This window comes from Oryctolagus cuniculus, chromosome 5 (assembly GCF_964237555.1).
Source record: "Oryctolagus cuniculus chromosome 5, mOryCun1.1, whole genome shotgun sequence".
Taxonomy (NCBI): domain Eukaryota; kingdom Metazoa; phylum Chordata; class Mammalia; order Lagomorpha; family Leporidae; genus Oryctolagus; species Oryctolagus cuniculus.
Window position 1 is genome coordinate 107,228,272 of NC_091436.1, and position 15,924 is coordinate 107,244,195.

Below are 15,924 nucleotides of genomic sequence, written 5' to 3' on the forward strand. Positions count from 1 at the left end.
TTTAAGTACTCTTTATGAGTGGGCACCTGGTCATTATAATTTATACATTGTTTACATTTAAATCTCCAAATAATAATATCCTATAATAAATATCATTATTATGCCCCATTACACCAAGTAGAGAAAATAAAGCTCAGAAATCTTTCACACTTTTCAATGTTTCTCATGTTCTCCACTTACCAGTGGTAGAAGAAATGCTCTTATTTCAACTTTTATTTTTAATTAAAGCATACTAATTATATATATATATATATGGCACAATGTGACATTTCAGTACATGTATACATTTTATAATGATCACATCAGGGCATTGGGCATAACTATGACTCAAATAGTTGTCATTTCTATGTGCTGGGAATTTTCAAAATCTTCTCCACTAGCTCTTCTGAAATACAGATTCAATTGTTCTCACCGACAGTCAGCCTACTGTGCTGTAGATCATCACAAGTTATTCCTCCTAGACAATTGCACTCATGCTCTACTTTGCACAGTCCCTCCTATATCCTTCTAGGCCCTGGCAGCCAGCATTCTGTTCTGTTTCTATGATGTCAACTTCCAGTTTCTACATAAACGTAAGAACATGCAGCGTCTCTCTGTGCCTGACTGACTTCACGTAAAATAATGTTCTCCAGTTCCTTCCATGTTCCTATAAATGGCAGAATTTCATTCTTTTTTTATGGCTGAGTATTATGTCTGTATAACTTATTATGTATAGTATTATACATAGTATTTTTAATTTTTTTATTTTTTTTCTTTTTATTATTTAATAAATGTGACTTTGCAAAGTGCAACTTTTGTATTGTTGTGGCTCCCCCCACAACCTCCCTCCCTCCCGTGGCCCTCCCCTCTCCCACTCCCTCTTCCATCCTGCCCTTCATTGAGTTTCATTTTCAATTACCTTCACATACAGAAGATCAACTTAGTATATACTAAGCAAGGATTTCAACAGGCTGCCCTCACACAACCGCACAAGGTATAGGGTATTGTTTGACTAGTAGTGTTGTTTTTAAGTTTCATAGTAAAACACATTAAGGACAGAGATCCTACGTGGGGAGCCTATACCCAGTGACTCCCATTGTTGATTTAACAATTGGCACTCTTATTTATGACATCAGCAATCACCCGAGGCTCTTGCCATGAGCTGTCTAGGCTATGGAAGCCCCTTGAGTTCACCAACTCTGAACTTGTTTAGTCAAGGCCTTATCACAGTGGAAGTTCCTTCCTCCCTTCGGAGAAAGGCGCCTCCCTCCTTGATGGCCTGTTCCTTCTGCTGGGGTCTTGTTCACCAGGATCTTTCATTTAGATTGTTTTTGCCACCGTGTCGTGGCTTTCCATGCCTGTGAGACTCTCATGGGCCTTTTAGCCAGATCCGAATGCCCCAAGTGTTGGTTCTGAGGCAGGAGTGCTGTTTAGGGCCTTTGCCATTCTATGAGTCTGCTGTGTGTCCTGCTTCCCCCACAGGATCATTCTCCCTTTTAATTCTATCCTTCATTATTTGCTTACACTGGTCTTGTTTGTAAAATCTCTTCGACACTTACCCTATCTTTTTTGATTGGTTGTGTACATATCACTTTACCAAGTGCAATGACATTGGTACATGTCTCCTTGGTAAGACTGAGTTGAAATCCCCTGGCACATTTCTAGTTCCACCATTGGAGGTAACATATAAATATACAATATATAATGCATATTCTATATAATATTTTCATTATTCATCCAGTTAACAATGGGCATTTGGGTGCATTTTTTCCTTGGCTATTGTGGATAGTGCTGCAGTAAACATGCAAGTGAAGATGTCTCTGACATAGTGATTTATTTACCTTTAGGTATTATATCCTGTAGTGTGATGCTAGATCACATGACAGTTTTCTGTATAGTGTTTTGAAGAAATTTCATATTGTTTTTTATAATGATTGCACTAACTTTTCTTTTAAAAAAAGATTTATTTATTTACTTATTTGAAAGTAGGAGATAAAGAGAGAGAGAGAGAGAGAGAGAGTGAAAGAGCAAGAGCAAGAGCAAGAGATAAATCTTAAATCCACTGGTTCACTTCACAGATAGCTACAATAGCTAGGGCTGGACCAGGCCAAAGCCAGGAGCTCCCTCCTGGTCTCCCAAGTTGGTGGCAGAGCCCAAACACTTGGGCCATCTTCCACTGTTTTTCCTAGGCCATGCAGGATGCTGGATCAGGAGTGGAGCAGCTGGGACATGAACTGGTGCTCACATGGGATGCCAGTGTATAAGGTGGCAACTTCACCTGCTACACCACAGTGCTGGTCCCACTAATTTAACCTTTATTCAACAGCATATGAGAGTTCGCTTTTCTCTGCATCCTCACTGGCATGTTTTTTTTTTTTAAATAATATCCTGTGGGTGATCCTGTACCTTTATCCCTTTTAGTATTTTTTGTGTGTTCTACTTAATACTATTGGTTGAACTCTGAGATTAACACACAATTATTCTTAAGTGTTGAAACTTAACTGAAAAGTGATCCCTGTTAAATGTAAGAGTGGGAATAAGAGAGGGAGATGTACAATTTGGGACATGCTTAATCTAATGTGCCCCAAATGGTAGATTTAGAAACATGCCAGGGGATTCCAATTCAATCCCATCAAGGTGGCATGTATCAATGCCATCTCACTAGTCCGAGTGATCAATTTCTGTTCACAACTGATCATAATGATAGGACTAAGAGTTAAAGGGATCACATAAACAAGACTAGTATATGCTAATACTAACTGAAAGAATTAAAAAGGAGAGAACTATCCAACATGGGAAGCAGGATACGCAGCAAACTCATAGAATGGCAGATGTCCTAAACAGCACTCTGGCCTCAGAATCAGCCCTTAAGGCATTCAGATCTGGCTGAAAAGCCCATGAGAGTATTTCAGGCATGGAAAGCCAAGACACTGTGGCAAAAAAAAGGAGATGACCTAAATGAAAGATCTCTGGGAGTGAGATCCCAGTGGAAAGAACAGGTCAGTAAAGAAGGAGGTACCTTTCTTTGAAGGGAGGAGAGAACTTCCACTTTGACTATCACCTTGTCTAAATATGATAAGAGTCTGCGAACTCCAAAGGCCTCCACAGCTTTGGCAACTCATGAGAAGAGCCTAGGGTGATTACTGATGCCATAAACAAAAGTGTCAAATTGTTAAGCCAACAACAGTAGTCACTGTGCACTTACTCCTCATGTAGGATCTATGTCCTTAATGTGCTATACATGATTTAATGCTATAACTAGTACTCAAACAGTATTTTACATTTTGTGTTTCTGTGTGGGTGCAAACTGATCCATAAGCTGTACTTTGGAAAATTATATTCATTAAATAAAAGTTAAAAAAAAATAAAAACTTTCTTAAAAAAAAAAAAAAGAAAGAAAGATGCTGGGCTGGCACTTCAGCTCACTAGGCTAATCCTCCTCCTGTGGTGCTGGCACCCTGGGCCGGGGAGTGCAGTGGAGGATGGTCCAAGTGCTTGGGCCCTGCACCCGCATGGAGACCAGGAAAAGCACCTGGCTCCTGGCTTCGGATTGACGCAGCACACTGGCCTTAGCAGCCATTTGGGGGGTAAACCAACGGAAGGAAGACCTTTCTCTCTGTCTCTCTCTCTCTCACTGTCTAACTCTGCCTGTCAAAAAATAAATAAATTAAAAAAAGGATGCTGGTCTGGTGCTCAGCACACTGAGACCCACACATGATTTGACAGCTGGCAAGTGGCAGTGGCCCCAGGCACATTTCCTCTACCTCCTCACTTCCTGTTGAAGGGCTTTGTATTGGGTAAATAGCTCTCGGGTGTGGCCCAGATCCCTAAGACCAGCTGGAAGGCTACATAGGCTATGTGAACTTCAAGCTGATTGGAGAAGCCTAGAGGCACCAGCATTGGCTTTATCCTATAGAATCAGGGTTGCTACCCTGAGCTAGCTACGCCCCTTTGCCTGCAGTAGAAAAGCTTGTGGCCGACTATTAACAAGCAGACACGGTTGCTGAAATGGTCTCGGGTGCTTCTTGTTGAAGAATGACGAACACCATCACCCCACCATCCCGACAGTGTGGGCCTCGCAGGAGGAGCCCACAATATCCAGAGTTTTACACTTATTTGAGAGAGAGATAGAGAAAGCGAAAGAGAAAGCACACTCCCATTTACTTGTTCACTCCAAAGAGTGCCTGCAACGGCCAGTACTGGGCCAGCTTGAAAGCAGGAGTCAGGAAGTCAACCCCGGTAGCCCACTTGGGTGGCAGGAACCCAATTGCTTGAGCCATCTCAGCTTCCCTCCAGGGTCTGCATTTGCTGAAAGCTGGAGTCAAGAGCTAGAGCTGAGAAGACTAACTCAGGTACTGGTGGGATGCAGGTGTTTCTAACTACCAGCCCAATGCCTAGCCCAACAATAAGATTTTAACTGTGGTAAGACAATATTTCATTGTGGTTTTGATTTGCATTTCCTTTATGATTAGTGATGTTGAGCATGTTTAATCTAAAAATGCACAAAATAGTATGATAGGCATTTCTCTAAAAAGGTAAACAAAATGCTTGTAAGTGTATGCAAAGTGTTCAACATCAGTGGAAGATTTTTAAGGATCGATGACATCAGCAGATTTTCCCTGATTGCTCAGTTGGAGACAGCATTCCAGTTGCTGGCATGGACCTCTCTATTGCTGGCTATTCATAAAGGAAGGTAATACCATAAAGTCTTCTAGAAACACGCACTTCCTGATAAACTGCTTCTTTATAATTCATGCTCTAATATGTATATATAATTTAAAATCTATAAATAAATATTAAAATGCCAATGATAGAAGCTTTGTGTTTTCCTTTGATATGATTTTTAAGTCAGTGCAATATGGCCATTTCTAAATTTAGGGTAAAGCTAGGGATTTAAATTTTGAGAAATGCACTTACATCATTTCCTCAGCAGATGCTTGGCAGAAGAGATGGCTATGTATATATAGCTCAGAAAGAAAGTTGTTTGAGGATAGTGAAAGATTTAGTGAGGCTTGAATTCCTGTTTTTTTTTTTTTTTCTTTTAGACTAATTTTTTTTTCTTCAACTGCTGAGTGACATTCACACATAACCATGGAAAAGCACTTTCTCCTCTTTAAAATACAAGCTCAACATTTAAAGTAGGAAAAGAAAACAGATGGCCAGCACCGCGGCTCACTAGGCTAATCCTCCGCCTTGTGGCGCCAGCACACCGGGTTCTAGTCCCGTCGGGGCGCCGGATTCTGTCCGGATTCTGGCCAGCTCTCTGCTGTGGCCAGGGAGTGCAGTGGAGGATGACCCAAGTGTTTGGGCCCTGCACCCCATGGGAGACCAGTATAAGTACCTGGCACTTGCCATTGGATCAGCGCAGTGCGCTGGCCACAGCGCGCTGGCCAAAGCGGCCTTGGAGGGTGAACCAAAGGCAAAGGAAGACCTTTCTCTCTGTCTCTCTCTCTCACTGTCCACGCTGCCTGTCCAAATAAATAAATAAATAAATAAATAAAAAGAAAACAGAATAATGATTTTAAAATGAAAATGCTATTTAATTCCCAAGAAGTTTATGTGAAAATGATAAATTTGGAAAAGCATATATTTTCTTCTATACTTTCAATTTTTATTCTGTTTTTTGATTAGAAAATATTGAACTAGAAAATTTTGACCTGAGATATTAGATAACAGAATGCCTTGGGGATATTATACCCTAGAAAATTTTAATAGAAAAGAAATACTTATCTATTTATATTTATAGATTAGAGATATTTTATGAAGATTCAAAAAAATAACTGAAATGATTCTACAAGAATAAACATGCTTTCTTACATTTTCTACGTCTGAAATATTTACAATATCAGAAAAAAAATATATAGAATTTGCTTGTGGAGCCCCAAAATTGGTAGTTAGCATTCTTCTTGCATTATAATGCTTAACAGCGTTCAGTTCTCATAGAATTTTAATATTATATTAAAGTTGCTGAAACAAGCAAAATGATAAAAAGTACAAAGTTGAATATCACATAATCAATGGGTATTTTAATACAATGTCTCAATTTTTAAGGATTTATTTAATTATTTGAAACACAGAGTTAGAGAGGAAGAGAAAAATCTCTTATCCACTGGTTCACTCGCCAAATGACCACAATGGCTGGGGCTGGGACATACCAAAGCCAGGAGCCTAGGCCTCTCATGTGGATGGCAAGGGCCCAGGTACAAGATGTTCTCGTGCTGCTTTCCTGGGTCAGTAGCAGACATCAGGATTGAAAGTTGAGCATCCAGGACAAGAACCAGTGCTCACATGGATGTCAGTGTTGCAGGCAGCATCTTAATCCACTGCGCCACAATGCCTGTCTCTCATATTTTAAATGGGACATTACTTACACTGAAAAATCATATTTAACAGAAGATACTACTTATTAACTGGCATCCCAGAAGAGAATTTGAACATCGATTCTTCTTTGCTTTTCAGAAATTAAATAGAATCAATAAAGTAAAGATAATAATCCAAGATCACTCGGGTAAGTTTTTTCCTATATATAGGCACATGAAATGATAAATGTATTAAAATATTCCTGATTCCATGTCTCATAAAATCTTACATTTTTAACATTTTAAATAAAATTAATGACTGCTGCATGGTCACCAACAAGACATTTTTGTAACGAGAATCGAGATTTGGCTTTGGCTAGTTTTTCTATTTAATATTACATAGAATTGACCACCCCCCAGAAGTATTTTTCTGGGCTCCCATAGGGCTTTACAGTACATTGCAATCATTTGTATACTGGTGGCTGTGTTTCCCATTTATGCTTCTTGAAGAGATCAGTGTTGTCCTGATGAATCCAAGGTCTCCAGCCTCCAACTGCGTTAAAGGAGACTAAAGGAGACTTTTTTTTTTTTTTTTTAAAGCCGGGTTTTTTATTCAGGGTTATCTGCAGGAAGCCGCCCACCCATTCTTCACTCCACCTAGGCAACAATAGCTCAAAGTGAGGCATCCAAATAATACAGACTAACTGGAACGCAGAGCGTGTTTATTTTGATAAGAAGGGGTCTGCTCTGGGACAGCCCGGACGCCCACACAAGGAAGCACAGTTGGTGTGAGAGCGTTTGGGCTGCGGTCGTTTGCTTCACGTAGAGCTCCAGCGGGTTGCGAGTTCCTCACAGGTCCCCTCTTCCACAAAACAGGAGCAATTCATCCTGTAGCGTGGTGGTTCTTGCTTCTCACCCACACAGTCAGTGGCCTTGTCCGTTATGCTGTCAGATCTTACATTCAAAGCACAGCATCTCGGGCATGAAAATATACAATGGCATTAGAATTCTCAAGCGAACAGGGAACTAAAACCGACTGCCAACAACGAAGAACACGCAGACAGCTTCCAACTCCTCCACATGTGAGCCCTGTCCTCATCCAGCTGGAAGGTTAAAAAGAGAAAGGACTTGCAAAATAGTGCTTCGCCATCAAGAATATAAATATTCTTAAAGCCTGGTTGGCAATCATACTCTAAGTCAATCTTGGACCGTTAAACGATCCAGTTATAAACTTCTCCTTTAATGTCTAGAATATTCCCAACCATATCTATTAGCTAGTGCAACCTGCTGAGACTAATAGCGCAGAGTCTCAGAAAGCTAACAGAAATCTCTCCCTTATTATTTGACAAGATAGCTGGATAAGACAGCCTTGGGAAGAGAGAGAAAAGCAGAAAGAAGGCAGGCATGTGTGCCAATTTCTCTGCTGCTTTCTTCTCTGGGAGAGGCAAGATGAGAGGATTCTTTGGCCGTGGCTCACTGTTAAGGGTTCTGCAAACACGACTCCATGGCTCCTCTTTTGAGGTTGAGATATCACAAAAAGGCTTAACAATTTTACTTTCCAGAGCTGCCATTATTTCCTCTCTGCTGTAAATCCAATACAGAAGTCGCTGAGAGACAGACTGGAGATTTATTGTCAAAATTAACATTTGCATAATAGTCATTAATCTCTTTGAATTTCTGAAGATAACATTGTAAGGGTATCTCTGAGTTTGTTAGTTTCACTCATGTTTCCACTGAAAAATAATCAATAATCAAAATCCATAGATTTTTATTAATATATTTTCGTCACATTTTAATTCCATCTGGCAATTACTCTCCACACTGTACTTTTCTGACACTAAATGATCCATTTTTGGCTGCTTTTTCTCACCTACTTTATACAAGTTTTTTAGGTTTTAAAAGTATGTAATTTGATGATACATACATTAATATAATATTTTGTGGAGAATAGGCAATACAATGTTAATTCATCATATCTTAGAAAGTGGGATATATTCTTTTATATCTTCTTCGTGGTAGTTTTTCTCAAAAGGGCCGTGTATATTATTTGTGCAAGCATATGGATATATTTAAAAGAGTCTGATATACTGGATAATTATATTACTTTTGTGATGATCTTTATTTCAGACTATATTTTAGAACTGTTTAATGCTTTGGTGACTAAAGGATGTTGATTTCCCTAATGATTGCATACCCTACAAACTTATGGAACTCTTATATTAATTTAGTGTTCTATCTTTCCATTCTATGCATTTTATCACTGGCCAATCCAATTTATCTGCAAATTATCTAAATAACTAATTCTCCCCTTCCAATTTTTCTATTTTTTTTTAAACTAAAGCAAAGGTGGCCTCTTTTTTTTTTTTTAAATCCCAGGCTGAGACCTGTCAGCACTAAAGTCCACTAGTGCTAAACTAAAACTAAAACGTTCATACATAGAGTTCTTTTTAAAATAGCCCAAACAAGCTGTTTAGCTAGATAGAGGACACTTGGGCAGACAGAAATAATGAACACATTTAAAATACTTGTTATGCTAACAGATGATAAGGGAATAAAGCTGAAAAATTATAAATCAGTATTGACAAGATCAATAAAAGTTGCCTAATTGGACACATCAAATTTTTACAAGGTGGTCAGGGTGAAATCTATGAGAAAATAGTGTTTTGAGAAATGTTTGGGTGACCTAAGGAACCTACATAGGTCTTGCAGTTTGAGGAAGAATGTTCTAGACAAAAATAATAGCTGGTACAATTACCCTAAGAATGTGCTTGGGGTACAATTAGAAGAGCAGAAGTAGCTGACTTCAGAAAAGCAAGTATAAGTCAGACCTTTGGAAATCATTGTAAAGACATAAACTTAATGTTAAAGCAGGGAGCCACTGCAGAGTTCTGGAGCAGAGGAGTAACATGGTCTGGTATTTGAAGCAGTCATGTTTTTCTGCTCTAGTGAAAATACAATACAGCCGATCTGAAAGTGAGGACAGAAGCAGGGAAACCAGTTTCTTTCAGTAATCCAGGTGTGTAAAGATAATCCATGAATGAATATTGTTTTGAAATTTATTCTAATCAAGAGGAAAAATCTTGATTATTGAATCATAAGAAATTTTCAGCAAAATTAACTAAATACGAGACTAGAAACTGTGTGCATATTAAGAACTTGACAAACTGGCAATGCATTAATAAATCATAAAAAGTACAGTGTAATGTCTGCTGGCACTGTTGTGTAGTAAGCTAAGCATCCACTTGTGGTGCTGGCATACCATATGGACACAAGTTCAAGTCCCAGCTGCTGCTCCTCTTCCAATCCAGCTCTCTGCTATGGCCTAGGAAAGCAGTAGAAGATGGCTCAAGTGCTTGGGCCCCTGCATCCATGTGGGAGATCCAGAAGAATCTCTTGGCTCCTGGAATCAAATCAGCCCAGCTCTGGCGGTAAGGGCCATTAGGAGAGTGAAACAGCGGATGGAAGACCTTTCTCTCTCTCCCTCTCTCTGTTTGTAATTCTACCTCTCAAATAAATAAATAAAACTTTTTAAGAAAAAAGTACAGTGTATAGTATAAGAAATGTAACTCAGAGTTTTATTTATTTATTTAAAATTTATTTATTTGAAATAGAGAGATGAGATAGAGAGATAGAGATAGAGAGAGATAGAGATAGAGATAGATAGACGAGAGAGAATCTTCCCTCTGCTGGTTCATTCCTTAAATGGCCAAAAAGGCCAGAGCTGGACAGGTGGTAGACAGGAGCCAGGAGTTTCATTTGTGTCTCCACTTGCCTGCAATGCGTTGCACCATCTCCCATTGCTTTCCCAGGCACATTAGCAGGGAGCTGGATCAGAATTGGAACAGCCGGGATATGAGTTGATGCTCAAATGGGATACCCTCATTGCAGGAGGTGGCTTTACAAGCTACACCACAACACTGACCCTCTTATTTTAATTAATTTATTTTAAAATATTTATTTATTTGAAAGGCACAGTTACTGTGAGATGAGAGACAGAGTGTGTATATATATATATATAGTTAGATAATATTAATTTAAACTCATTGAAAGAATACATGAGATCCTAAACATTACAGCTGCTACAGAAACTGAATCATCATGGTATAGAATCAATACAGTTTGGATATTTCTACAATTGACCTCTGCAGAAGTCACTTTTGTGTTGTGGTAGAGAAAAATACAATTACATAGGAAAAATATTATAACTGCATTCTTAATAAAACTTTGTATCATCATTCAATTCAATATTTTTTTAATTTTTATGTAGCATACCAAAATTGATTGGGTATTTGTATATACAGTTGTATTAATTTTACCACTTGCATAGATACCTGGCAAATACTGATTTTCTCATTATCATGATAACTTTCTTTAGAAAAAAAAGCATAGAAATATCCACTGTTACATAAACATTTTATGTTGGGTTCTTTCACTTGGCATAATGTTTGAGAGATTCATCCAAGTGTTAGGTGTATTTATAGTCCATTTCTTTGTTTTACTGAGTAGTAGCCTATTATATAGTATTTCAAAAAGTTTTGTATGATGAGCAAAATGAAATGTCCACTCATCAAGGTTATTATATTTGTATTGTTTCAATTTTTGATGATTATGATTAAAGTTGCTACGTATCATGACTGTCCTTTATGTTTCATTCTGTAGGATAGTAACTTTTCCATCCTGTGATAAACTCCCAAGAGTGGTATTGCTAGGCCATATCAGAATTACAAATTTAACTTTATAAGAAACCATCAAAATGCTTCTAGGGGATCAGTAATATAGGGGAATCTTGTTAGTTGATGTTTCCACTAATACTGATATTACAAATTTACTTAATTTTGTTTTAGCCAGTTTAAAACTTGTGTAAGAATCCCTTCTCTTTATATAAATTTAAAAAGTTAAAATTATTAAAAATGTTTAAAATTTGAGAACACACAGTGAATTTGATGTTTTCACTGAATAAGTGTTCAGAAAGTGGCAGTAGCACAGAATAAACTTTATTTGGGTAGGACTAGAATTATATGTGAGGGAAAGACTGTTGCATAGGTTGATCTTTTGCTGACAGAAGCACAGAGCACCAACCTGACACATAAGAGATCAAGAAAATTCCAGGCAAGAGGGGAATTGCAGGGAGGGCTTATGGATCCAGGCCATAAGATTATTCTGTAGGTCAGAGAATTCTGAAAGTTTATGATTTGGGGCCTTCTTTTATAGCTACAGAGTATATCTTACCTATGACTAGCAAACGTTGGGTACAATGTTATTTGGTAGGTATTGCAGGTATGTCCAAATTGCTAAAATTATGACTATTAGTGATACTTAAAGCAATTAGATTTGTAAAATTTGGGCTTGCGCAGTTGGACTTTTGAATAAGTAACAATGTAAGAGCTAAGGCAATGGTCAGTTTGGGTTTATTTATATAGTAGAAGAAACTAAATTTGCAGATGACATTTAATTCAATCACAGTGAACAAATACTATACTTTCTGTAGAAAATTATAAGACATTATGAACATTTAATAAACTAAACTTGGAAGACAAGAAAATGAACACCGGTGTTTTGATAATTTCCACCCTAATGTTTGCAAGAGAAACACTGTGTGTAAAATAATATTATTGACCATTCAATATGCTTTCTTTTTTGAAGATTTTTATTTAATGAATACAAATTCCATGTGTACAACTTTTAGGAATATAATGTTTCTTCCCCCCATTCCTGCCCTCCCACCCCCATTCCCATTCCACCTCCTACTCCCTCTCCCATTACATTTTCATTAAGAATATTTTTCATTGACTTATATACAGAAGACCAACTCTATACTAAGTAGAGATTTCAACTGTTTGCACCAACACAGACACACAAAGTACAAAGTACAGTTTGAAGATTAGTTTTACCGTTAATTCTCATACTGCACCTCATTAAGGACAGAGGTGCAACATGGGGAGTAAGTGCACAGTGACTTGTTGTTGATTTAACAATTAACACTTATTTTTGACATCAGTGACCACACAAGGCTCTTGCCATGAGCTGCCAAGGTTATAGAAGCCTTTTGAGTCCACAGAGTCTGTCAGTATTTAGACAGGCCAATATGCAATGCGGAAGTTCTCTCCTCCCTTTGTAGAAAAGTACATGCTTCTTTGATGGCCTGTTCTTTCCACTGGGGTCTCACTCAAAGAGATCTTTCATGAAGAATAGTTTTTGCCACTATGTCTTGGCTTTTTATGCATGAAATGCTCTCATGGGATTTTTCAGCCAGATCCGAATGCCTTAGGAGCTGATTCTGAGGTCAGAGTGCTGTTTAGTGTGTTTGTCATTCTATGAGTTTGCTGTGTGGACTTCTTCCCAGTTGGATCTTCCTCTCCTTTGTAATTCTGTCTGTTGTTATTACCAGATACTTGGTATTATTTATGTGAGACTTTCAACTTTTATTCATATCTATTTGATCATTCCATACTTAATATGATCACTTTATCACATAAAATGGGATTAGTGCCACCCAGCTTAATGGGATTTGGAGTCCCCTGGCAAGTTTTTAGCTTCACCCTTAGGGGTATGTCTGAGGAAATGTGTGAAGATCTGTATGGCTCCTCCCTCTCTCATTCCCACTCTCATTTTCAACTGGGATCTATTTTCAATTGATTTCATACATCTATGACTAATTCTATGTCAAGTAAGGAGTTCAACCAATGGTATTAAGTAGAAAAATAAATAAATAAATGAAATAATAAACTGTTCCTCAACAGTCAAGACAAGGGCTGTTCAAGTTTTCATATCTGAAAGCAGACATGAGAACTTACTGAGAAATTCCTATATTTCAAATATTTAGAAATAATGCATTACTAGTGAAATGGCTTTGCAATTAAATAGCATAGTTTAAAAAGCATGTGAGTATATGTCTGCATTTGTATGCACACATATGTGAGTCTTGGAATATATGCAGTTAAATGATCCACAATAAACATTATTTAACAACTATTATGTCATTGTGGTAACCCATTAATCTATAACCTGGAACTTGCTTTTGGTTCTAGGTCAACATGAATCTAAGTTACAAAGAATTAATTTCTTTTTAATCTTCTTAACTCCATCATTCACTCTATAATTGTCTCCAACTTGCCTGGCAATAATGTGCAAATTCCCAGGCTCAATGAAACAAGCCCCACAGTATCACATCTGCAGAGTATTTTTCCTGCTTTATGGAACATATATCTCCCAAATTAACCAAAGGGACTTCATTATCCTCTTCTGATGTAAGAGAAGTCATATTTTCACTCTGAACTTTTAAAAAATTAAATATTTGTACTATAGCATGTGCCAATTTTAACTTTGAACATAAGAGGGATTTTGCCTACTCCTCTATCTTGTGAATTTTTATGTAAGTGTACAAAGATATGACTACTTCCAGGGAGAAAGCCTCAGATGAGAATAAAGTTTTGTTAGATACCCTAAGTCATGGTGTCCCTCTGGATAGTTTTTTCTCCGATTTTTTCCCACCTCATCTTTTTCTCCTACAGTGTATATATATATATATATATATGAGAATTATTTATACACTTGTAAGAGTATCTAAATATATCTACCAGGAAAGTACAGGGAAAAGGAAATAAAGTGTTAATAATTGAAATCTTAATGAAATCCATTTAAGGAGGAATTAACCAAAATACAGTGATCACTTTCCAGGAAAAAGTGATAAATTTGTTTTACCCTTGTTATTTAATAATTGTGCGGATACTTAACTGTTATAATTTCTTTTGAATATGTGTATAGCTGTTTTTCATAACATTAAGTTCTATCTGTATAGAGTAGACTATAATGTCTTTTGTTTGTTTTTTTTAACCAATTAATATTTAGTAACCATCTACCTGTATCAGGTACTTCTTGCCTTATCACCTTGGTAAAAAAAGTTTTATAAGATTATTTTATTTTATTCATTTTGTTCATTAAATTATCAAATTTAATATATATTATCATCCTTATATACAAGTATGCATTCTTAGCATCCTACTCATTTGCATACACTAATATTAATTTTGAAAGCTACTATAGTTGATTCTTTTATTCATTTGTTTCACACTTAAATTATTTAGTTCTCTCAATTGTCCCTGCTTACCTCTATAAAAAATGTACAGATAATAATAGCAATTGTGTTGAATTAATATCACTGGCGGTTAAAATATCTCTAGGAAGATCAATTGCTTTATCTTTTAAGTAAAAACACTAATTGAATATCCCGTCTCTGTGACATATACACTTAGCCCATCCTCTCACTCATTCTTTCAAAAACTGTTACAGATGGCCTTTTATACCAGTAGGTGCATCTTGCTCAATTAATTTTGGGAAAGTTCACCTAGCAGGAGCCATGTTATCAGTGCTTTACAACTGTGTATAAAATTCTATTATAGCAGAACTATTTCTGTGATTTTATTAAATAGAGCATGAAAATTAAGAGAACAATTCCCTCAAACATCAACTCTATTAAAATTCTATAGCTAATTTCTAATTTAAACATTTTGTAATAATATAATTTGCAAGTATTTTTCTCATTACAGAGTTGTGACTTAGCAAATCTCTTTTTTATTACATATCTTTTAGGTGCTATTTGTGTTTAAAATAACACAAGGTGGGAGTTTGGTCTATGGGTTAAGACTCTACTTTGGACACCAATCTTGGAATGCCTGGATTCTGTTCCTGGCTCTGACACCTGACTCTAGCTTACTGCTAATCTAAACCCTGGGAGGTAATAGTGATAGCTGAAAGAGTGGGTATCTGACATCCATATGGGAGATTTGGACTGAAGCTCTTGGCTTCAGTCTGGGCCAGTGCTAATTGTTTTGGGCATTTAGTGAATGAATCTGTGGATAGGAGTGCGCAGGTGCTCTACCCCCTCAAACACACACACACTGTCTCACTTTCTCTGCTCTGAGATAAATAAATGAATAAAGAGTTCTAAAGTAGCACAATGGTGTTTGATTTGAAACCACTGTTTCTCCTATTGTTCAGCAAAGTAGAAAACTTCTAGTGCGCAATAAAAATAATTTTATTTGCTCATGCAAACTATTTTTAAGAATTTTATAAATTTATACTTGCTTTGTGGATAAATAAAATTATGTTGCTTATATTGTTTATTTGAAATTCCAAATTTTAATGTGTTACATGTACATGACCAGGCATTGTATATACTGAATTTATTAAAGAAACCTCATTTTTGAGCAGTTCAAATAAAAAAAACGGTGACTTCACCTCAGCTTGGAGTAGATGAATAGGAATTGGAAAATTATCCACAAATTTCTGGAAGCATTTTGAGAATACCTTATTTTGGTCAGTATAAATTATGCTGTTTTGGAATATTCTTACCTTTATAACTTTCATTTGACAGCTAAGATGTTTCCAAAGGTTAGACTGTAGATGAAGTAGAAGACAGAAATAAATTGCCAGATGATACCACATAAGTGAATCCAATGCCCGTGCACTCAATCAAGTGCCAAGTTGGTGCAGAAAGAACACGGAAAATCATACAAAGGATTTACAATGGAAAATGTTAAGTGCAATGTTAGAGAAGTTCTTGGGTGCTATAACTGCATTCATTAAATTATTTTATGCATGATCAGATTTTAATTTTAGAATGATAGCTTGAATGAAAAGAATAGAA

General features: G+C 36.9%; 1 protein-coding gene across 3 annotated transcripts in view; it reads left to right on the forward strand.

Annotated features, from left to right (window-relative positions):
- LOC138849795 (protein eyes shut homolog) overlaps positions 1 to 15,924 on the forward strand; it is a 339,290-nt gene that overhangs the window by 198,663 nt on the left and 124,703 nt on the right. The window lies entirely within an intron of this gene.